The sequence below is a fragment of the Macadamia integrifolia genome, chromosome 12 (genome assembly GCF_013358625.1).
Source record: "Macadamia integrifolia cultivar HAES 741 chromosome 12, SCU_Mint_v3, whole genome shotgun sequence".
In the NCBI taxonomy this organism is placed as follows: domain Eukaryota; kingdom Viridiplantae; phylum Streptophyta; class Magnoliopsida; order Proteales; family Proteaceae; genus Macadamia; species Macadamia integrifolia.
Genome location: NC_056568.1, coordinates 3325744 through 3350540, shown reverse-complemented (window position 1 = coordinate 3350540; position 24797 = coordinate 3325744).

Below are 24797 nucleotides of genomic sequence, written 5' to 3'. Positions count from 1 at the left end.
CCTTTTCTCCTGCTTGAAACTCAATGTCTTTCCTGCGGTTGTCTGCATAGCTCTTGTGAGGTGACTGAGCTACCTTAATCCTTTCTCGAATAACATCGACCTTGTCACAAGTCATCTGTATCATTTCAGGTCCTAACATTCGACATTCGCCTACCTCATTCCAATACAGGGGAGTTTTACACTTCCTACCATATAATGCCTCATATGGAGCCATCCCAATTGTAACTTGGTAACTGTTGTTATAGGCAAACTCCATAAGGGGTATATATTCTTCTCCAACTACCACACATTTCCATTGCACATGCCCTGAGCATGTCTTCTAATATCTGTATGGTTCGCTCCGACTGACCATTAGTTTGTGGGTGGAAAGCAGTACTCAAATTCAATTGTGATCCCAAAGCACGCTGGAAGCTTTTCCAAAATCTGGAAGTGAACCTTGGGTCCCTATCTGACACAATGCTCACTGGCACTCCATGCAAGCGCACTATGTTATCCATATAAAGTTGTGCTAACTTGGCCATAGAGAACTTGGTCTTGATGGGAATGAAATGAGCAGTCTTAGTAAGCCGATCAACTATCACCCATATTGCATCCATCCCTTAGATGTGCATGGTAGTCTGGTGACAAAGTCCATTGTAATCCTATCCCACTTCCAGTCTGGTACTGGGAGTGACTGAAGAGTACCATAAGGTCGATGCCTCTCAGCTTTTACTTTTTGGCATGTAAGATAAGTCACCACATATAGGGCTATTGTGATTCTCATGCTTGGCCACCAGTAATTTTGTTTAAGGTCCTTATACATCATTGTACTTCCTGGGTGGAGTGAGTACTCGGAGCTATGTGCCTCCCGCACTATCTTGTCTTGCATCTCCAAATCATCGGGCACACACAACCTACCATGAAACAATAATGCCCTGTCGCTGGCTAAAACGAAATCAAGGTCGTTCATCATTTGATTTAGAATCTTAACTCTGATCCATTGCAACTCAGGGTCCAAAGGTTGTTTCATTATCACCTCTTGCCTAATAGACGGATGCACCTGTAGGGCCACTAGGGATACAGTCAACCATTCAAGGTTTTCTAGTTGATGTTCCAGCTCTAAGGTTGCTCCTTCATATAAAAGGGTTTCATCCATTAGCATCACCTCTTGTACGAGTGGTGGGCTGACTGCTAAGTATGAGAGTGACACAATCTGTGCCTTCCGACTCAACGCATCTGCCACTACATTAGCCTTGTCGGGATGATACTGAATGTCGTAGTCATAATCCTTCACGAGCTCAAGCCATCTCCTCTGCCTCATGTTCAAATCGTTTTGGGTGAAAAAGTACTTAAGGCTTTTGTGATCACTGTATATCTTGCACTTCTCCCCATACAAATAATGTCGCCAAATCTTTAGGGCAAAAATGACTGCGGCTAGTTCCAAGTCATGAGTGGGGTAGTTCTTCTCATATTCCTTTAGTTGTTGGGATGCATACGCTATCACCTTACTGCGTTGCATGAGAACACAACCCAACCTAACCTTGGAAGCGTCAGTGTAGACTATCATTCCACCTGTGCCTTCAGGGATGGTCAACACAGGGGCTGACACTAACCTTTTCTTTAATTCCTGAAAACTCTTCTCACATTCCTCTACCCATTCAAATTTCACACCCTTTTTGGTTAACTTTGTCATTGGTGCTGAGATCCGAGCAAAATTCTCAATGAAGCGCCGGTAGTATCCAGCCAAACCCAAGAAACTTCTAGTTTCAGTAACATTCTTAGGGATTTCCCATTCTACTACTACTTTCACCTTATCAAGATCCACCTCGATTCCGGCTTCAGACACTACGTGTCCCAGGAATCCAACTTGCTCAAGCCAAAATTCACATTTACTGTATTTGGCAAACAATTGTTGTTCTCTCAGCCTCTGTAGCACCATCCTCAAGTGTTGAGTGTGCTCCTCTTCTGTCTTAGAGTAGATCAAGATGTCATCAATAAAAATAATCACCCATTTATCAAGGACATCGTGAAATACTCAATTCATTAAATCCATGAATACTGCCGGTGCATTGGTTAACCCAAAAGATAACACTAGGAACTCATAGTGACCATACCGAGTCCTGAACGCTGTATTGGGTATGTCACCGCTCTTTATCTTGAGCTAATAATAGCCTGATCTAAGGTCTATCTTTGAAAATACCTTTGCACCTTGTAGTTGGTCAAACAAATCATCAATGCATGGCAATGGATACCGGTTCTTAATGGTTAGCTTATTCAATTCCTGGTAATCGATGCACATACGCAAGCTGCCATCCTTCTTTTTGACAAACAAAACTGGGGCACCCCAAGGCGAAACACTTGGGCGAATAAACCCCTTCTCCAATAATTCTTGCAACTGCATCTGTAACTCCTTCAATTCGGCTGGTGCCATCCTGTATGGAGCTTTAGACACTGGAGTTGCTCCAGGAATCAAGTCTATGGCAAATTCTAACTCTCTATCAGGCGGTAGATGCATCAGATCATCTGGAAATACGTTGGAAAATTCTTTAACCACCTTTACCTCTTCTAGAGGTGTAACCTTTGCATCAACATCAAGTACCAATGCTAAGTAACCCTGACATCCACTTTCCAACAACTTTACCGCTTGAAGAGCGGAGACGAGGACCTTTCTAGCCCGTTTCATTTTATCTGCTCGGTATACCAATTATTTCCCTTCATCATCTGTCACCCTAATTAATTTTTCAGCACACATCACATTAGCTTGATGGGCTGACAACCAATCCATGCCCAGTATAACATCAAAATTCTGACATGTTGAATTTAATGAGTTGTGCAACCAATTTCTTCCCACTGATTTCCACTGGGCACGACCCATACATCTCCTTCAACTGTGTAACTTTGACAGTAGGCATACTAACAATCATCCCATGATCTAGTGTCCTGGGTGACATACCAAGTTTCTCAGAAAATCTCTTAGATATGAATGAGTGTGTAGCTCTTGAATCAAACAAGACATAGATTGGTATACCTGATATAGGTAGAACACCTAGTGCAATAATGCATATAAGTACAGTAGGTCATCAACATTTAGCATAAGAAAAATCTTAAATTAAAATGTACCTGCTACCACTTCCATTCTGGCCTTAGCTTCCTCAGCTGATAAGGCATACATTCTTCCTTGCTGTTGATTCCCTCGAGTGAAGGGAGGTCTGTATACTGAGGGCTGACTAGATGGTAAGGTTGGTCTGACCCGACAGTCTTTAGCATAATGCCCATAGGAGTGGCAATTAAAGCAATGGATCTGTGACGCTGAGACTTGGGCAGGGCCCCTTTGTACCGACCTGATGCGGATGGGGGACAAGGTGGCCTGGTGGCTGTAGGCACCGTACTAGCATTTGGGAGAAAAGATGTAGAGCTCGAACCACTAGCTGGTCGAGGAAGGTAGCCAGATGGCTTATAGGGCTGTCTATATGTAGGCCCAGAACTATATGACCCACGGTATACCTTGAATGAATTGCCTATGTCCATAAATGGATTAGCCCTCTTCCACAATTCAGGTGTGAGGGACTGTTCTCCCTTCTGCTTATCTTCCATGGTTTTAGCCTTTTGCACAATCTGGCTATAATCTGTCAAATCTAAGACCTCGAGCACTGACCCAATAGATGGCTTTAATCCCTTCAGAAATCTTGCAGCCTTTTCTTTAGCTAACCTCATGTGCCTAGGGGCAAAATGGAACAAGCTTTCAAACTGCTGCTGATACTCAAGGATAGTCTTATTCCCTTGAGTCAAGGCCATGAATTCCATCTCTTTACGGTCTCTGAAGCTATGAGGGTAATGGTTGGCCAAAAACAACTCCTTGAACTGCTCCCATATGGGGTCCGGATGTGCGGCCAACAATATAGGCTTAGAGGCTTGCCACCAAGAGTTGGCTTCATTCTTGAGTTGCAGCCCCACACAAATAAGCTTTTGTGCCTCAGTGCACTCAATTACCTCAAATATCTTTTCCAGCTCTTGGATCCACTAGTCCGGCTCTAGAGGATCACTCCCCACCTTAGAGAATACAGGTGGCAAGTTCTGCTTGAAAGATTCCACTACCCTTGACGTATTATTCGTTTGCAGGTAATTGGGTGCATATGCCATATAGTAAGGGTATGGAGGGGGCACCATATACGGAGGAATGCTGAGTGGCGGAATTGGAGGTGTACCTCCAGCTGGTGGCCCCATATCATACCCTACAGGTGGGTCTTGTGGAGTGATTATCCAAGGATGTTGACCGGGTTGAGGAAGGTCTAACTGTTGCTATATAGCAGCAATAAATGCCTGCTACTGCTAGAGCATTTGTTGCTGGAAGGCTTGTTGTGATTGCTGGATTATGGTTGCAACATCACCCGGAGTGATGACCGATGGAGGATCCGAAAGTGTAGTCACAGGTGGGTCCCTTTGTGCCACACCCTGATCAAAGGTTTCTTGAGGTTGTGGGAGTGGGGTTTGCCCCACCGAGCAGGACCTTCTAGGATTTGGTGGTCGGCCGACCCGGCGAGGACCACGTGAGGTACCTCGTGCATTGCTACCGGATCTAGTACGTACCATCGTGTCCTTGCACCTGAAATAGACCATACACAAACATTGGTTAAGTACCTTAGAATTTACATCGTCACATAATCATATGCCAACACACGGGGTATTATAGTGTATGATGTCTTGCAACTAGCCACAACTTAATCCAGAAAATATGGTGCTAGCGCTTCGACAAGTAGGACGATGGTCCCACTCGACTCTTATTTTTTTTTTATTTTTTTTTATATAAATATTATATATATAGTAATCTCTCCCTTTTTTTGTGTTTTTCTCCCAATCGGCGGGCTGCCCACCGGCGGGCTGCTCGGGTCGGCCCGCTAGTCCAACCCGAGGCGAAAACACACAGGGGCTTTTTAAGCCCCTGTTCTTCTCCTCTTTCTGCCATTTCTTCCCCCTCACTCAGGCCTTTTTTTGGAGGTTCTTGGCGCGTCCACTCGCGATTTCACCCAACGATTCCAGGATTTTGGAAGATCCAAACTCCTTTCACTCTCAAGTAAGTCTCTTCTCCATTTCTCTTCTTGGAAAATGCATTTTGGAGGTTGAATCCATTTATACTCCCCAAATCTTGATTTTTTTCAAGTTTCTTTCCATAGAGCAATCATTCCATGAGAATATGATGCTTTCTTTGTGATTCATTCATAGTTTTGGGCTTTACTACCCAATCTATAAGAGAAAATCCCAACCCATGCCCTAATTTTTCCAATTTGGGGTTTTCTTCTATCTCTACCCTTTTCTCCCCAACTAACAACTCAAATGAAATTCCTCATCCTTGATTTGCACTTACAATGTTGGAGAGATCATGGAAATTTGTATATGCTTGAAATCCCATCTATTTCTCATGAAAATCCATCTCTTTTTGATGAAAACCCATCTCTTTTGTGTTGGGTTTCTTGAAAAAAATTTCTGGGTTTCTATGATTCTCTTCACATCATTTCATACTTGTGGATAACTTAAATCTTTTTCATTCCTTGCGCCTGAATGTCATAATAGAAGATTTCTTTGCATAATCTTGATTGTATAATGATAGGCATTTCATTCATACACATGTAAGCTTCAAGCTTTACACTATTAAGGGACTTTTCATTTCTTAGATTGAACTTGCATATTGAGATTTGGGGTTTTCCATCATTTCTCACTTGCCGTGCTTTATACACTTTTGTTACATTTCTATTTTGCAATGTGCTAGTGGATATCATGTTTTGTGGGCTTCCTCCCTCTTCATTTCTCCATGGTTTATCCACTTCTCTTTCTGTCATAATCCACATTATGTATTTAGGTGCATTTACATGTGCTTGCTCACCCATCTATTTGTTTCCTTTGTTATTCATCATCCTTACTTATCATTATTTCTTCTCTTTTCTTACTAGGATGTCTTCTGGTAAGGGCAAGGAACCCGCATCCTCTTCCAATCGACGTAGGGCGACAACTTCTAAGCGGAAAAGTGTAGGGACTAGTTCCCCAGCCCTTCGCACAAGGCAACAAGGACATGCCCCTATCGATCCTTTAGACTATGATGAGGGACTCTTCCGAAGTTTGGGGGCAGCAACCAATTGGCAGACCTTTCTAAAGAGGTCTGTGATGATGGAGAAGACCATGGTAATCAATGATTTCAACAAGATTCAACTTCAAGAGAGATTTACTGCACTGGGTTGGCAGTCCATCCTTAACATCGATCGTCCATGCTATGAACAACTAGTTTGAAGATTCTACTGTAATTTGGAGGTCTCTTACCAGTATGGGGAGTACTCAATCACCAGCATGGTGAAGGGGGTGAACATTCGCTTGACTGTGGACACCCTTGCTAGTATTTTAGATATTTCGTCAGTTGGGCATCAATTCTACAGTCCCCCAAGGAGTAAGCCCGTGGGCCCATCCTTAAGTTCAGAGACGCAAGACCACATTTATGAGACCATTTGTGGCAGCAAGGAGAGTCCGGATTCTGAGACAACATTTTACCCGGAGGTTCGTGTATTTGCTCGCTTGGTTCAGTTTAATTTACTCCCTTGAGGAGGTCACCGGAACCAAGTAGGCTTCATGGCGGCCTACATAGCCTTTTGCATCTATAAGGCCTTGGAGGGAGGTGCCGAGCACTTATGCTTGCCCTACATTATACTTAAGACTATGGAGCATCATACCACACACCCTGAGGACGGAGGTTTCCCATATGGTAGGATCCTCACCAGGATCTTTGAGTTCTTTTGGGGTGGATTTGAGTGGTGAGGAGGGAAAGACCCCAGCGAACAAATTTGACAGGGGAAACCTACAAAGGATGGGTCTCCAAGCTCTTATGGATGTACCTCAGAGAGCAGGAGCTCAAAGAGGCAGGGACAGGGGGAATGCCCACAGGGAGGATGTCCCCATAGAGGAGGAGGAAATTAGTGAGGAGGATGAGGATTATGTTCCTTAATTCGAGGAGGAGGACTTTCTGGACGAGGATATCCACGAGGAGGAGCCTCTAGATTCGAGAGATGCTGATCCTGACTTTGCGAGAGCTGCAGGCCTACAGCATAGAGCCCCACCACCTGAGAGTGGTGCTTTTGACTTTGAGAGTATGATGACTACTATGAGGGCCTTAAAAGATGGGCAAGATCAACTTCCGAGAAGACTAGATGAGAGTGCCACTAGAGAGGAAAATATCTTAGAAAGGCAGGCTACATTAGAGAGTTCCTTCCTAAGACTGGCGAGGATTTGGACAGAACGGCCAACGCTATTTCAGCGGATTTTTCCCGACTCCAGAGGGATGTACAACTAGTGAACTCAAGGTTTGATTACTATGACCGTCAGCTCAATGTTAGATCGAGGCCTAGGAGGGATGGAGTAGTAGAGTTAGACGATGACGAGGGTCTCTGAGGACTTAGCTCGCCCGTCTAAATCAGCTTTTTACTTGTCTCTATGTTGTTTATATTGTTATTCTATATTTTTTTGTACTCTTCTCTATAATTGGACTTGTTAGTATGGTGTTGTGATATTGTTGGTGACTTGTGGTTAGTTTTGTATGCTTGATAACTTATTGTAATTTAGTTGTAACAACGTTAGTTAGTCTTTATCGATTACGCTTATTTGTATATATATGTTGTCTATCAGGTGCTTATGTATGGAAAATTTGGGAAATCTTGTTTTAGCGTCGTTATGCTGCCAAAATTTCGTTAAATCCATACTCGATGGGTTATGAAATCAAATAACTAATGTTTTATTTATTCCAAGCAAACTTTCTCTAATGCATGACATGAAATGCAATAATTAAATGCAACCATTTTTTTTTTTTTTTGCTTTTAACTCTTTAAAGTTTTTACATTTACCCAATCCCATTTCCTATTATAGATTCTATGGGGTCTAAATGGTATGCTGTGAGTGGATAGAGCATCATGCTCTGATACCACCGTTGTCACACCCCGTTCACATAGAACAGGACCGGTGATCGGGTTAACTCCGGTTAACCCAAACCTGCCAAGATCATCTGATACAGTACCCAACCACAACATACACACATCTAAGATAAACATTCAAAAGTTCAGCGGAAGACTTAATTTACCTGTAAATACCCTAATATACTTGATACCCAAATTGTAGTATATAGATAAATTCATATGGGACCGCAGGCATGATATTTACACAAAAAGAATAACAATTCACGTATCAAGTACACAAAAAGGGGTCGTCAAAAAGAATCAAAAAGTAAAAGTCTGTACGGCGTCAATACTACAGTCCCGCAGTATAGCCCTCTCACGTGTAATCCGTACCGTGCTCATACTCCTCGGGGACCCACCAATCCTCATCAGGAAACTCAACTATGGGCCCGACCCTTGATCTTCAGGCTGGTGACCTACAAAATCATCTCAAAGAGGTGCGCACGTGGGATGAGCTCACTAGTTCAGTAAGTGAAAAGAAGGACCACACAACAATCACATCCATATGCACTATATGCTATGCAATTCATTTTAAATCACATCCACCTAAACAACATTACTAAGTCTTTGGTTTAGTGCTACTACAACCACAGTGCGCGTATACTCTGGGTATGAGCCACAAACTCCATCCCACGATACGCCCATAGGGTTATGGGAGAAGGCCCACCGTGAGTACTCGAAAAATTAAAGCATGCCGACTACTGGCTCTCAACATAAAAGTAAATGACAGAAAGTAAAGGTGCTGACTCTAGCAATTTAAAAGCAGTATGATTGGCCCTCTTGAATATACCACTGAAGTTGCTGACTGTCCTAATGACCAACCGGACGTATGTCTAACCGCCACAGTGACCCGACACCCACGACCACTGCTTCCCCCCAAGTGATAACCCAACACCTCAACCCTTGTTGGGAAGGGTCGTAGCACGAGAAGATGATAACCCTAAATCGCATGCTCTTAAATGACATAGTACGATTGCATAGTGCCTCCGCGTCCCATTCCACAGGCCACCAGTGCACTCGTCTCCAAGCTGACTACGACATCTAGTCTAATAATGCATCATACACAGTGATCCCATCATTCATCACATAAGCACATCAATTATTTAGCATTGAGAAAGTAAAACACAACACACATGTCATAATCATATGAGGATGACTAAGCTATACATAATTTGTATGATGACATGGCTAGTCTAGATACAATTGAATGATGCCAAACAAGCCTTAAAATAAGGTCAAATGTCCTCTCCCCACTTACTTGTTGTGTACAAAGACTCACGCCCGGTACGGGTGAGATCCGACGTGAGAAACGTAAATTTTTCTGGACCTATCATAAGTGAAGGGGGTTAGCATTTCACCACTTTGGAGTCAAAACTAATAAGATTCAATGGTTAAATCATGTTTAAAATCATAAAAGAAGGTTGCACGTCCGTTTTGGGTCCATTCGAACACAAAAATAATGTTGGGGGCCTCTCAGGTGGGTCGGGCAGCCCACCTGTCATGGCCCATCGGTCATCTCAGGCGGGCGGGGCAGCCCGTCGGTCCCAGCCCACCGATGGGGATCGAGGGTCAATCCTCTCAGGTGGGTAGGTCAGCCCATCGGTCGGCCCACCAGTCATCTCAGGCAGGCCGTCGGCCCTTCGATCGACCCATCGATCGGCCCATCAGTCCTAGCCGAGGGCCTGCCTTCTCAGGTGGGTTGTGCGGCCCACCGGTCCCAGCCCACCTGAGAGGGTGAAATTTTTCCCTCTTCCTTGAGACTTTCCCCAACGTTTGAAAATCAAATGGGACTTTTCCAATCACATTTTCCATACTTCTAAGGTCTTATAAGATGATTCTAACCTAGATCTAAGTTAGATTTAAGGATTGATAAGCCATCTTACCTTCTTTGCTCGAAAACTCTGTCAAAACCCCAAAAATCACTTCTTAGCTCAAGAAATCACCAATGCTTCTCCAATCTTGTAAACACTTCTTCAAATCCTTCAAAATCAACACATAGATCATCTGTTAAATCTTAGATTCACCATCTCAAGGGGGATTTATAAGACCTCAAAGAACTCTACCCAAATCAAGGGTTTTACTTGGGTTTGGTGAAAGTTTAAGAAACATAGCCTTTGCTCACCTCCAATCGTAGATCTCTTGTTGGGGATCACTCTTACGACGTCGGAATGGGAAGATCAAACCTTGGCGCCACTTAAATCCATTTCTTCTTCCTCTTCCTTCCCCTTTCTTCTTCTTCGTTCTCTCTTCTCCCTTCTTTTCTCTCTCCTCTTTACTCTTCTCACCAACTCTTTAGTGTAATAATGAGAAAATGAAAAACACAATAAATTTTATTTATACCTTTTTTAAAATATCTATTAACCACATGGTGGGTCACTCAGGTGGGTGGATGCGCCCACCTGTGACCGCCCACCTGAGAGCCAAAAATTGGCCAACAAGTAGGATTTTAATGGAATTCGACTCTTGGCATGGATCTCACTCTCAGCACAAGGTATATTATACGTATACGCTTTAGGATACAGCTACATACCAGAATTATCCATACATGGCCTTATGATATGTGCATGTGCACGGCTTGGGTACACCCGTCTCCTCTGGCACTGACTCGGACTTGTCTGGCCAACCTGTGTTCAAAGTCACCCTTGCCATCATGGTCCATAAGGAACCCGCCTTAACCCTCTCTGGTTTGGGTCCTACATGGTTAAACCGGGTCAACCGTGTAATTAGACCGGTTTTAAAAGTAGGGTATCACATTGCATGCCTGTCTAACTGGAGGGGGTTCATATCTTCCGATCCCAGATGGTAAGTGACCCAACTCCCCACACTTGATTTTTTGTAAGTGTCATAATTGCCGAAAGGCCTTAAGCATGTCTGAGGGCAGCCACCCGTGTGAGGCCAACCATAGGACAGCAAGCTATGAAGATAATAGGCTGTCTTGACCACTAGAGACAAGCCATCGAAAGCAGCCTGGGCATGAATCCGATGCCTATTTTCGGTGGGTATACTGGCTGCTGTCAAGGTGTTGAAGCCCATGGGTCCTACCACTCACATCATAAATGGTTCCGAATGATGCCAAATCATCCTCCACAACTTCCTCTTGACGTGATCACCTTATGGACCAAAATGTGTGGGTCCTCGTGTCCCGAAACTCATTTTAACCCGATTGGTTCAAAAGAGGCCCAAACCAAACAGACCCTTAGGCCCAACTTAAGTTATAAGTTGGGAAATGAGGATTCATTTCCTCATTTCCCTTATGCCCAATGTAGGAGAGGAGAGAAAGAGGAGAGGAAGAAGAAGAAGAGGAAGGAGAAGGGGATTGAAGGCCTACCTTGGTGCTGGCTACCGCCTTGTTGCCGAAATCACTAACGGAGCTAAGTAAACCTCCCATGCCACTCTCTCTCTTCATTTTGACTAAGACAAAGCTAGGAATGGATGGAATCTTGATGTACACACCATGTTATGGTTGTAGGCTGGGTGTTTTACCCTCCCGGTGTTGTTACCGAGCTCAAACCAAGCCCGGTGAGCTCCAGCAACATGTAATGCCAAAAGACCAACTAGGGTTTTGATTGTTCGATCGACGTATCTCCCAAATGGCTTGGTGAAAATGGAATTTTCTTGGCTTAGAATGATGCTAGAAACATCCCCTACAAACTCCACAGAATAAATCCCAGCGATCAGGCCTGAGCCGAAAAGCCCTAATTCGAGTTAAACATTTCTGTGTCCACCAAAAAAATGGCACTGGAAGCATTAAAACTATTTCCAATGGGTTATTTCTGGTAGATAAATGAGTGTAATGTGCTCTCTATCACCACCACCAGAAATAGGACTGATATTTTCGGTGGAAATGCCCTGTTTCTGGTGGGTGTTTCCGATGACAATACTGTCACCTAAGAACTGTGTCTGTACCCTTTGGGGGTGACCTGTGTGGTTCCCACCCGATGTTTTCGACACGTACTAATGTACGATTCCATTTGTGTCTAGGATAGTGACGCGCATGTACCCCGAAGTTGGAATTGATTTGATTGATCGGTGGCCTTACTTGAACTCTAAACCAAACAAAGATCAACAAAGTGAGGGATGGACTGTGTTTATTTTTGAAATGTTTATTATTTATTAAATTGCTCACATGCTTAAAATTATATGTTTAATTGAAATTTTCATTTCATGATCATGATATAAATTGTATGGAATGTATGACGGGATTCGTTGTGGCCGAGGTGGTACCAGTACCGTGATCGTCATATGTATGTTGGATGTGTGTGTCTGTGTGAGGCGGAATCCGACATGGTCGAGGTGGTATAGGTGTCGTGATTGCAGCATGTATGTTGCATTCATGCATTGATTACATGCATTAGAGTTAGTTATAGTCGCGGGTTACACTTTATGGCCAAGGTCTCACTGGTATCGTGTACCCCAGGACTACATTTGGAAATGGATACGCTTCATGGCCGAGGTCTTGCCGGTGTTGCGTAATCTATACTCAACTGTGATATGTATGCTAGATTAGGTAAACAGTCTCGGGTTTCACTTTGTGGCCAAGGTCTCTTTGGTATCGTGTACCCGGGGCTATATTTGGAGATGGATTACACTTTGTGGCCGAGGTCTCTCTGGTATCATGTAAGCCAGACTAACCGTATCATTATAAAGGCATGTAGTATATATGTGGCTAGGTATCACTCCCTATGCTACACACCCTTGCCAATAAAGGTTGAGGTGTTGGATAACCCATTGTGATATGTTTAATGTGTCTTTCCGAAGTGCCACTCCCACGGTACGATGTGATTATTGCCGGAGGCAGGAACCTATCCGGCGTGGCCTATGTGTTACAGGTGCGATGACTGCCAAGAGGGGATTATCAGGGGTTTGCTGGGTAACCCATTGACACATACGGGGACTAGTAGGCTTCTAATCATGGCTAGGGTTTGTATCGCTGCATAGTCGATGTCGTTTTTGAGACGAGGATACAGCCTAATGCACCATAGTAGCATTCACTAGACTTTGTATTGTTAGGTGGATAATAAATAAATGAACTGCATCACGAGCATCATGGACTATGTATTTAATTTTCGTAATCATGCATCATAAATTACTACTGCTATTGACTTGTTTGGATGTGCTTGACCCCACCACTCACTGAGCAAGTTGGAAAGGTCACCCCACATATATACCCCTTTTTAGATGATGATGCAGGTATCGTGGTGCCGATGGAAGATGATCCAGTATCTTCTGGGTTGGAGTATGGTGTGCGAACCAGAAGCGGAGGAGCATGATCAGGACTATTCTTGCGACCACTGTGCTTACGCCGCCCCATGAAATTGTATATCATATTTTGATATTTTTGGATATAGCTGTGGATTGTATATATTCTTGAGGTTATAAGTATATGTTATGGATGGATGTAGCAGAATAACTTGGTTATTGCTATTATATTACCATTAGATGTTTCCCCATTTTACTTATAATTCCCTTACTATACTTTGATTCCGCTGCTTATACTGGTTTGTGATGTGAGATTATGAAAATGTTAAGGTACTACTATCATAGATCCTGGTAGGTTGTAAGACAGGTACATGTTTTACTCACACTATCAGTATTCCAAATGATAAGTTGGGTCTACCGAGAGTGGGGTGTGATAGTTGTGATATCAGAGTGCGATGCTCTGCCTTAACTTATAATCTCAGTCAAACAATGATTTTGGAGAATTTAGGATTTAATAAAAATCTCAAGGCAACAATAACATAATTTGCACAATTAGGAGACAGGTATAGGTGTTAAAGCCGTTTCATTATAATGAAGAACTTGAATACACAACTTACACTTTTTATAGAATTAAAGTACGGAAAGCAAGAAATCCTAATTAGCCTAAGACTAGAAAATTAAACAACTGAAACATATGACATAATGAAAAAGTTTAACTAAACCTAAAATATCAATCTCAAATAAAACATAAAAATGGAAATCCTAAAAGCTACAGTGGCAAGCATGCCACTACTCTTGTTGCTGCTGGTTCTATTCTTGACCCGAGCCTGATTCAGACCATGCGTTCCTGGATGAGGCATTAGGATACCCAAATGGAAGACCATCGCCTGCATCCGTGCCTCTAGGGAGGCCACTCTATTGTCCATAAGACAATAGGTCATGTCTATGCTCTCGAGACGACTATCCATACTCCTCATCAGTGATATAGTGGTGTCTAGTCAGGCCATAACATCATTGAGACCATAAGGCCTCGCACCCCTAGTGCTCTGAGAGGTAGAAGCCGCCATAGAAACCATAGCTTGGGGATCAGGTGGTGGAGCCCCACCAACCCCAACAGCTTCTCCTCCTGCCTCACTAGCACTACCACCCTCTACCTCTATAGGCTGCTAACCCTCTCTTGGAATAGGTGTCACCTCCCGTACATCTATGGTAATATTTCTCAGAGAATCTTGGTTGAAGTCTGTGACCTCTTTACCCAAGCGTGCCTCACCCTCCAAGTCTACCCCAAAGCGGTGGAAGATGTCAGTCAATATCCTCCTGTAACATAGGTTCCCTACCCGGCGATCTTGCCCTTCAAACTGAGTTATCATGGTCCACATTAGGAGGTAAGGCAAGTGTATCCGTGCCCCCATGTACATGTAGTATGTCACGTAGGCTTGCAGGGTAGATACCTCATTATAGTGTCCATAGGTGGGGAGGACATTCAGCTAAATCGCACGGTAGACAACCTTGGGAGTTGCAAAGTAGTTGATTGAACGGTTCCATCCCTGGGCTTCCTTAGTTAGCATGTCATTGATCTCCTGGAAGGTATCGGGACTCTGAAATTCATATGCCGGAGTCCGAGGTGGGCAGTACACTAGATCACCTGCATTGTTGAGCATCAAAATATTTGCCAACTGCCCCATGTCAAAGGAGATCTCCACCCCCTTCACATAGGAGGTGATCTGCATCTCTTTGGTACCCTGGTTCACGCATTCCATGTTGGAGTAGAATAGCCTGACCAGAGTGGGGTAGTAGTATCGGTTGGGTTTTAGGTTGCGGTACCACCTGATCTCCTCAAACCATTGACGATGATGACGAAACATACAAACGTTGTTGGTCCTCACATAGACTCCTGGGTCGACATTGTGGGGCGCAAAGAACTCCCAACGGTCTCGCTCAACCATAGAGCAGAACAGGATTGTGTTGAACTGCTCGACGACTTCTTACTCCTCTTGTATAAGAGCACATCGGGTACGTACACGGCATCCAGACATTGTTGCAAGATGATCCCTAAGAATTTGGAATGGAATACCTAGTTAACTGGCTGCATGCAAAACTCACAGAGAAGAAAATCACAAAAACTAGGTTTCAGAGAGGGAAAACATACCTTGGATACTAATGCGGCTCTAATCGATCGTGAAATAGCACGAGGAAGGTAGGGAATGGGTAACAAAAGGCTCCTTGGCTGTTTCCACACCTTTCTCACAAGAGCAAATAGGGTTTTGTGTGAATAACCCAAGGCTCGAGCCTATTTATGGCCGATTTGGTGCCACTGAAAATAAGTCGCCGGAAACACTGGGCATGCTTCCGGTGCCTGTTTTCGGTGAAAGGGAAAATTTTTTTTTAGCCTCTATTTTGCTCACCAAAAATACCACTGATATTTCCTGTGGGTTAATTCATATTTTCGATGGTTTGACTCCTTGTTTCCGATGGATTTAATTAAAAAAAATAAATCATATTAAATTTTCAAACCTCAGTTTTTATTTAGGTCCTTGATGGTGTGCCGCTTTGGGTTGTGTGCGCGATCGGATCATAATATGAGTGGATCCCACTTATCCATGCCCTAACCCTAATTTTGACTCTGGTATACATGTGGGACCCACTATATGCATGTGTTCCAATTACATGCAACCTTGTTTATGCATGTGTACTAATCGAATTCCTTCACAGGAATCATGTCGCACCAAAACACCCGATCCCTATCCCAATCACACCCGTCACCTCCAACTTCTACTACACGGAATCGGGGTAGACCCCAAAATACACCTCCGGCCCCGCCTGTACTTATGGCCTAGGATGTGGCATCCATCACGAATAATATGATGTGGGAAGTGGAAGAAAGACAAAATCATTTTATGGCCGGGATCGATATTAGAATCCAAGCGGCAATGGAAGCTAGCAATGCACCACCCGCACCTCCTACTCCACCGGCACCCATTCCAATACCTGTTGGATCGGCTACCCTTCAAACGTCTAGTGGGGCACAAGTGCATGGGCATGTGCAAGATCCGATGCCGGAACAACCTCAAGCCTATGTAGAGGGCTGGACAGACTTGACAAAGATGATGGAGAAGTTTCAATGGCTTAGGCCCCCATGTTTCTCCAAGGTGGGGCATTACCCATTGTATCCATCAAGATGGATTGGTGGAATGGAGAAGGTTTTTAGACTGATGGGTTGCACTAATGAGAAAAAAATTTTGTGTACGAGCTATCAATTACAGAATGAAGCAGATGATTGGTGGAGTGCCACCGAGCCTATTTTGAAGGCTAGTAACCCGAACCCTACTTGGGCAGACTTCAAAGGGGCCTTCTTTGAGAACTATTTTCCAGAAAGCTTCTGGGATAGGAGAGAGAGTGAGTTCTCTTAGTTGGTTTAAGGTTCCCGGTCTGTGCTTGAATATCAGCAATGCTTCGAGGAGCTATTCCATTTTGCTCCTAAGCATTTCAGAGGTGATAGAGCCAAACCAAAGAAGTTTGAGAAAGGGTTGAGGCCAGGTAACCTATGCTGAGGTGGTCTAAGTGGCCAAGTCTATTAAAGATCAGCATAGGGACAGCTACATGGCTCAGCAAGGAACGGGAAAGAGGCCAATAGATCTACTGATTCTAGAGGAGGTAGCAAACCTTTTCGAGTGCCTTATACCAACCCAACTCCAGTGCAGTTTAGGAGGCCTGATGCTAGTCAGACTTCCCAATCCTCCCGATCTAGTGCAGTATCACAGTCTTCGGCATCGGGCCCAAGATGTTTTCATTATGATCAGTTGGGCCATATGGTGAGGACCTACCCCCACCGAAGGCCAGGTGATGCACCCTACACGATGCCACCTAGGCCCCAGTAGACATATTCAGCCCCTACGCCAACACAGCCCCTACAATGCTAGAGACCACAGGGCAGAGTGTTTTCTATGACTACAGAAGATGCTGAGGCTGCACCCGGTGTAGGGAAAGGTACATTATTGATATCATTATTGCCTACACATGTGTTATTTGACTCAGGAGTCTTGCATTCGTTTGTGTCACTGGAATTTTCCAAAAAGATGGGAATTCCACCTAAGGGACTGACTCAATGTTTGGCTATAAGCACCCCTACAGGAAGTGTAGAGGGTTTGAACTATGTTTATGAGCCTTGCTTAGTGACCATAGGTGATCATGAGTTGAATGCTCACTTTATCGAGTTGGATATGACCGACTTCGACGTGATTTTAGGAATGGACTGGTTGTTCGCATATAGATCCAGTGTGCTATATGCAAAGAAGGCTATCATTTTCAGACCTCGTGATGATGATGAGTTTGTGTTCCAAGGGAATAAGCCCAAGAAACCCAATAAAGTTATCATATCCGCACTCCAGATGAAGAAGCTACTGGATAAGGGATGTCAAGGCTACTTGGCATCTGTGATGGATACTGAGGTAGAGATTAGGCCATTAACCGAGCTAGATGTGGTGAGGGAATTTCCTGATGTATTCCTGGATGACATGATATGTTTGCCACCGGACTGAGAAACATAATTTGCTATAGACCTACTCCCCGGTTCGGCACCAGTGTCAAAGGCCCCTTACCACATGGCCCCCACAGAGTTGAAGGAATTACAGGTGCAACTTCAAGATCTTTTGAAGAAGGGATTTATTATACCTAGTGTGTCTCCATGGGGAGCATCGGCCTTGTTCGTCAAGAAGAAAGACGGAAGTATGAGATTGTGCATCGATTATTGGGAGCTTAATAGTTAACTATCAAGAACCGATATCCTTTGCCAATGATAGATGATTTATTTGATCAGTTGTAGGGTGCCAAGGTGTTCTCCAAGATCGACCTTAGATCAGGCTACCACCAGCTCAGGATCAAGGATAGTGATGTCAGCAAGATAGCGTTTAGATCAAGGTATGGACATTATGAGTTATTGGTAATGTCATTTGGGTTCACCAATGCACTGGCTACGTTTATGGATTTGATGAATCGGGTATTCTAGGATGTCTTAGATAAGTTTTTGATAGTGTTCATTGATGAAATTTTGGTCTACTCCAAAAGTGCAAAGGAACATGTTGTTCACCTGAGGTTGGTACTGCAACGGTTGAGAGAGAAGCAACTCTACGCCAAATTCGGCAAGTGTGAGTTTTGGTTGTCATAGGTGGCATTCCTAGGCCACATTGTTTTAGCCAAGGGTATAGAGGTTGACTCAAACAAGGTGAAGGCAATATTAGAATGGGAGACTCCCAAGAGTGTAGCAGACATACTTAGTTTTCTGGGATTGGCCGAATACTACAGGAGGTTTATTGCGAACTTCTCTCGCATTGCTACTCTGATGACCTGACTCACATGGAAGGGTGTAAAACTTGAGTGGTCTGATGCTTGTGAGAAAAGCTTCAAGGAGCTAAGGCAAAAGTTGGTATCAGCTCCAGTTTTGACTATTTCGATCGGTACAGGTGGTATGGTTGTTTATAGTGATGCCTCCAAGCTGGGATTGGGTTGTGTATTGATGCAGGACGGGAAAGTCATTACCTATGCATCCCGTCAGTTGAAGGATTATGAGAAGAACTACCCCACCCATGATTTGGAGTTGGCAGCCGTGATTTTTGCACTGAAAATCTGGAGACACTACCTGTATGGTGAGAAGAGTGAGATCTTCAGTGACCATAAGAGACTCAAGTACTTCTTCACCCAAAAGGAGCTCAACATGAGACAGAGGCGTTGGTTGGACCTGATGAAGGATTATGATTGAACTACTATCACCCAAGAAAGGCCAATGTGGTAGCTGATGCACTTAGTCAAAAATCTCAGTCACTGACTCTGGCATCCTTGACCACTAATGAGTATCTCCTAGAGGAGGCCAGTAAACTAGACTTGGAACTATTAGTAGAGGGTCATCTTGTCACTATCGGCATTTGTGGTATAACCTAGTAGGGTGGATAGGATTACTGCAACTCAGGTTATTGATGCAGAGTTGTAGAAGCTGATAGCAGAATGCCAGGAAGGAACCCAAAAGGATGTAGATTTCTTTGTGACTGAAAGCGAGATTCTCAAGTTCAAAGGGAGGTTGTGTGTGCCTAGTAATGATGATTTGAGAGGCACATAGCTCTCCATACTCCATTCACCCTACAGCAATAAAATGTACAAGGACCTCAAAGGCTCCTACTGGTGGAAAGGAATGAAAAATGATGTGGCCAAGCATGTGTCTAGATGCCTCACATGCCAGCAAGTCAAGGCTGAGAGGCAGAGGCCTCATGGGTTATTACAGTCCCTGCCTATTCCATAGTGAAAATGGAAGAATATTACCATGGACTTCGTCACAAGCCTACCCCGTATATAAAAGGATATGGATTCCATTTGGGTAGTTGTGGATCGCTTGACTAAGGTAGCTCACTTTATCCCAATCACGATCACATTTTCTATCTACAAGTTGGCCAAGTTGTATGTCGATAACATCATCAGGTTGCATGGTGTACTAGTTAGTATCATCTCTGATCGAGATCCCACGGTCACTTCTAAGTTCTAGACCTGTGTGCAGAAGGCTATAGGCACACAGTTGGCTTTCAGCATCGCCTTTCATCCTCAGACCGATGGTCTGTTGGAGAGGACTATTCAGACATTGGACTCCGAACCTGTGCCTTGGATATGAGTAATAGTTGGGATGAGCACATTTCCCTTATTGAGATCTCTTACAACAATTGTTATCAGGCCACCATTGGGATGTCTCCATTCGAGACACAGTATGGCAGAAAATGCCAGACTCTGCTCTATTTGGATGAGGTTGGTGAGCAGCATATTTTGGGTCTGAACTTGATACAGGCTACTAGTGAGAAAGTGAATATGATTAGAGAAAGAATCAAGGCAGCTCAATCTAGGTAGAAAAGCTACGCAGATGTTAGGAGGAAACATCTGGAGTTTGGCGTTGGAAACAAGGTCTTCTTACAGATCTCCCCAAAAAAGGGTGATGCGTTTCGGCAAGAAGGGAAAGCTTAGTCCAAGTTTTATGGGACCATATGATGTACTAGAGAGGATCGGACTGGTGGCTTACTAGATAGCCTTGCTTCCAGAGTTAGAAGGTACACATGATGTCTTCCATGTATCTATGTTGAGGAAGTACATTTCTAACTCGACTCACGTCTTGACTTACATACCCCATGAGCTAGATGAGGACTTTGCCTATGTGGAGTACCCGGAGAAGATTGTTGATTGAAAGGACCATGTTATTCACAACTGCACCATTTCCTTCGTCAAGGTGAAATGGATGAACCACCCCGAACAGGAAGCATCTTAGGAGCGAGAAGATGAAATGATGAAGCAGTATCCTGGATTGTTTGATTTTCCAGGTATGTTCAGTTTTGAGGGAAATATTCTTGTAAGGTGGGGGGGATGTTACACCCGTGCCCTAATCCGGTATAATTTGAAACTATTATGATAGGCCTCGAATCGAAGATCGAAAGTACAACTAGGTTTTGGCTCATGGCTGCACATTACCGAAGGGGTAGGGATGACCCCACATGTTCATGCATTGCATGCCTATCTAACTGGAGGGGGTTCATACCTTCTGATCCCAGACAGTAAGTGACCCGACTCCCCACACTTGATTTTCGGCACATGTCATAATTGTCAAAAGGCCTTGAGCATGTCCGAGGGTAGCCACCCATGTGAGGCCTACCATAGGATAGCAAGCTCTCAAGATAGTAGGATATCTTGACCACTGGAAACAAGCCACCGAAAGCAGCCTGGGCATGAATCTGGTGCCTATTTCTGATGGGTACACTGGCTGTTGTCGAGGTTTCGATGCTTGTGGGTCATGTGACTCGCATTGTAAATGGTTCTGGATGATCCCAAATAATCCTCCACACCTTCTTCTTAATGTGAACACCTTATGGACCTAAATGTGTGGGTCCTCGTGTCCTGAAACTCATTTTAACCTGATTAGTTCAAAAGAGACCCAAACCAAACAGACCCTTAGGACCAACTTAAGTTATAAGTTGGGAAATGAGAATTCATTTCCCTATTTCCCTTGTGCCCAATGTAGGAGAGGAGAGAAAGAGGAGAGGAAGAAGAAGAAGAGGAAGGAGAAGGGGATAGAAGGCCTACCTTGGTGCCGGCTACCGCCTTGTTACTGGAATCGCTGCTAGAGGTAAGTACAACCTTTTATACCACTCTCTCTCTCTTCATTTTGACCTAGAAAATGCTAGGAATGGATTGAATCTTGGTGTACACACCATGTTAGGGTTGTAGGATGGGTGTTCTACCCTCCCGGTGTTGTTGCCGAGCTCGAACCATGCCCGGTGAGCTCCGACAACATATAATACCAAAAGACCAACTAGGATTTCGATTGTTTGATCGATGTATCTCCCAAATAGCTTAGTGGAAATAGCATTTTTTTGGCTTAGAATGATGCTAGAAACATCCCCTATAAACTCCACGGAACAAATCCCGGCGATTGGGCCCAAGCAGGAAAGCCCCAATTTGAGTTGGACCTTTCTATGTCCACTGGAAATATGGCACAGGAAGCACTGTAGCTGTTTCCAGTGGGTTGTTTCCAATGGACAAATGAGCCTAATCTACTCTCTGTCACCTCCACCGGAAACAAGACTGATATTTCTAGTGGAAATGCCCTGTTTTCGATTGGTGTTTTCGATGACAGTACTGTCACCTAAGAACTGTGTCTGTACCCTTTGGGGGTGACCTGTGTGGGTCCCTCCCAATGTTTTTGATGCTTACTGATGTATGATTCCATTTGTGTCCAGGATAGTGATGCGCACGTGCCCCGAAGTCAGAATTGATTTGATTGATCGGTGGCCTTACTGGAACTCTAAACCAAACAAAGATCAACAAGGTGAGGTATGGAATGTGTTTACTTTTGAAATGTTTATTATTTATTAAATTTCTCACATGCTTAAAATTATATATTTAATTGAAATTGTCATTTCACAATCATGATATGAATTGTATGGAATGTATGACGGGATCCGGTGTGGCTGAGGTGGTACCGATACTATGATCACCGTATGTATGTTGGATGTGTGTGTGTGTGTGTGAGAGAATCCGGCTTGCCTGATGTGGTATCGGTGCCGTGATTACCGTAAGTATGTTGCATTCATGCATTGATTATGTGCATTAGAGTTAGTTGTAGTCATGGGTTACACTTTGTGACCAAGGTCTCACTGGTATCATGTACCCTGGGACTACATTTGAAAATGGATAGGCTTCATGGTCGAGGTCTTACTGGTGTTGCGTAGTCCATACTCAATTGTGATATGTATACTAGATTAGGTAAATGGTCTCGGGTTTCACTTTGTGGCCAAGGTCTCTCTGGTATCATGTACCCGGGACTATATTTGGAGATGGATTACACTTTGTGGTCGAGGTCTCTCCGGTATCATGTAATCCATACTAACTGTAACATTATAAAGGCATATAGTTTATATGTGGTTAGGTATCACTCCCTATTCTACGCACCCTTGCCAATAGGGGTTGTGATATTAGATAACCCATTGTGGTATGTTTGATGTGTCTTTCTGAAGTGCCACTCCTGCGGTACGATGTGATTGTTGCCAGAGGCGGGAACCTGTCTGGCGTGGCCAATGTGTTACCGGTGCTATGACTACCAGGACTGGGTTATCAGGGATTTGCTGGGTGACCCTTGGACATATAAAGGGACCGACAAGCTTCTAATCACGGCTAGGGTTTGTATCTCTGTGTAGTCGATGTCGTTTTCAAGGTGAGAGATATAGCCTAATGCGCCGTAGTAGCATTCACCAAACTTAGTTTGTATTGTTAGGTGGATAATAAATAAATGAACTGCATCATGAGCATCATGGACTATGTGTTTAATTTCTATAATTTTGCATCATAAATTACTACTGCTATTGACTTGCGTGGATGTGCTTGACCCCACCCCTCACTGAGTGAGTTGGAAAGCTCACCCCACATATACACCCCTTTTTGGATGATGATGCAGGTATCGTGGTGCTGGTGGGTGATCTAGTATCTTCTGGGTCAGAGTATGGTGTGAGCGACTGGTGGATGCCAGAAGAGGAGGAGCACAATCAGGACTGTGCTTGCGACCACCGTTCTTACGCCGCACCGTGAGATTGTATATCATATTTTGATATTTTTGGATATAGTTGTGGATTGTATATATTCTTGAGGGTATAAGTATATGTTATGGATGGATGTAACAGAATAACTTGGTTATTGCTATTATATTACCATTAGATGTTTCCCTATTTTACTTATAATTCCGCTACTATACTTTGATTCCACTGGTTATACTGGTTTGTGATGTGAGATTGTGAAAATGTTAAGATACTGCTATTAGAGATCCTGGTAGGTTGTAAGACAGGTACGTGTCATACTCACACGTCGATATTCTAAATGGTAAGTTGGGTCTGCCGGGAGTGGGGTGTGACACTAACTAACAACTAGCTTGTATCACTAGTGACCAATGGGTTTTCCAGGAGCAGAGATACCACCTATGTTGTAGTAGCACTCTTATCTTTGACTTAGTAATTGATTGCTAGATATTGTGTGCTAAAATTGGATCATGGGCATCATATAATTTACTTAAGCATGCATTGCATACTTTGTTTGCATGTGCTTGCATGCACACCGCTCACTGGGCTTGTGAATTTCACCCCTCGTGGATTTATGTATTTAGATGGTGGATGGTGCTGAGGTAGGATTGGATTTCATCAGTGGTTATAAGGCTTGTGTCTGCATGACACTGGGATGCTGATGGACTTCACTTCTGTTATTTCAACTATTTCTTTCAATGTAAATATTTATGAAATGTGTAGTTAGTAGTATTGTAACCTCTAGTTGTATTCAGACATGAGTAATGTATAATGAAGTTTATCATTTTAGTACATCACCAGTGGTAATTATATGATTTTATTAGTGTGCTTTGATTATAGTTGTGATCTTGGTGGCATTTATTATACCCATGCCCTAACCTAGTAAAATTTGAACTTTTGTGATAGGTCTTGGGCCGGAGGTAGAGAGTACCAACGGGTTCTGGCTTATAGTTGCCCACTGTCAAAAGGGGAGGAATGACCCTACTTGCCTGTGCATCTCTTGCCTATCCAGCTGGAGGGGATTTATCCGACCTTAAGTTGTAAGTGATCTAGCCCTCCCACTCGAGTCCTGACACGTAGTAGAAAATTATAGGAAGACCTTGTACGCATCCTAGGGAAACCACCTAGTGAATGGCCACAAGTGGATAGAAAGTTGTTAATGCACATCACTGGTGTGGCCATCAGAAACAGTGTTTGAGATTTAAAACGTAACCGCAAGCGTACGGATCAATGTAGCTACAGGTCGAGCACAGGGAGAGCAGCTACTTTATTTTTTATTTCTTTTAATAGTGCGAAAGTGAACTGATTAATGGTTGTGATCTAATTCTAATTACCGTCCTAAACATATGTATCTAAAATAACGTCCTAACCATTCGTCATCTAAGAATTTAAAGACGCAAGCCACGCAATTAAAATTAAATAAATAAATAACTGAAAAGACACAACCCACGCAATTAAAAAAATAAATAAATAAATAAAGGAAAAAAAATACTGAAATAAAAATAAAGTAAAAGAAAGGGGATAAAGCTAGAGAGAGACTCACAAG